Source organism: Homalodisca vitripennis, chromosome 4, assembly GCF_021130785.1.
Source record: "Homalodisca vitripennis isolate AUS2020 chromosome 4, UT_GWSS_2.1, whole genome shotgun sequence".
NCBI lineage: Eukaryota > Metazoa > Arthropoda > Insecta > Hemiptera > Cicadellidae > Homalodisca > Homalodisca vitripennis.
The window spans coordinates 92,854,328-92,855,319 of NC_060210.1; the positions used below are offsets into that span (position 1 = coordinate 92,854,328).

The 992-nt window shown below is 28.9% G+C and overlaps 1 non-coding gene across 1 annotated transcript; it reads right to left on the minus strand.

The window, feature by feature from the left end:
- Positions 1-333: 333 nt before the first annotated feature.
- Trnaq-uug lies at positions 334-405 on the minus strand. Its single transcript has one exon. It is a non-coding gene; the product is annotated as a tRNA-Gln (tRNA).
- Between the last annotated feature and the right edge of the window lie 587 nt (positions 406-992).

A 992-nucleotide genomic window follows, 5' to 3' on the forward strand; every position in this document is an offset into this window, starting at 1 on the left:
ATGGAATTGAAAATACTCGTAACTATGGCACATTTAAACAAACTGTTGAAACAGTTGACTTACAAACTTACATATCTACAAAATTCAATTTGTTTTAAAGATGGAGAAAATTGATTTATATTCATCCTACCTTTCATATAAAAAGTATCTAGATCCAAAAGAATACCTCATATATTCATTAAAGTATACTCAAACATAAAAACTAAAAAAAATCAAATATCTAATTTTCTAAAAAACAATAAATAACATAAATATGTACCAAGATTGGAGCCCCATCAAGGCATTTTTATTTTTCGTATTACATTCTTATTAAAACACTTGGCAAAAATTATTAGGTTCCACCGAGATTTGAACTCGGATCGCTGGATTCAAAGTCCAGAGTGCTAACCATTACACCATGGAACCTGTGTGAAGAAAATAATCAATAATTGTTAAGCACATCATTGTTAATGTTCATCGGGTTTCAGAAATGATTAATTTTCTTTTATATACAGATCCCCAGTTTACCCGTAATTTTTCATTTATTTATTTATCCACTGATTAATAATTAAATTAATTAAAATGGCGACCGAAAAAGAAATAGTTTAGATACAATAAAGTAGAGTATTTTTTGTATGTTATGAAAACTGAAACTTTATTTGTTGAAAATATACAGGAATATATGTTTATAATATTCTGGTGAGTGTAGTTTGCTTCAATTTAAAGTTTTATTTTTAAATAGTTCTTGGAAAATAATTTATAATACTGAAACCCTTTATTCGAAAATTGGGATATGCCCTACCGTCTTCTTCAAGTTCCAACGAGATTATGGCTATGAAAACACCAGAGACATACATACTAACATAAATGTTCTACATAAAAATTAGACGTTTTGGCAGCCAAACCGGAAGAAGTAGAAACAAATTACCTCTACACCGCACTAACCAATTTCTGTCTTCACACACCTGCTCTTTTTACAAGCATTACGTTTTACAGTCAGTTATGTCAAATTG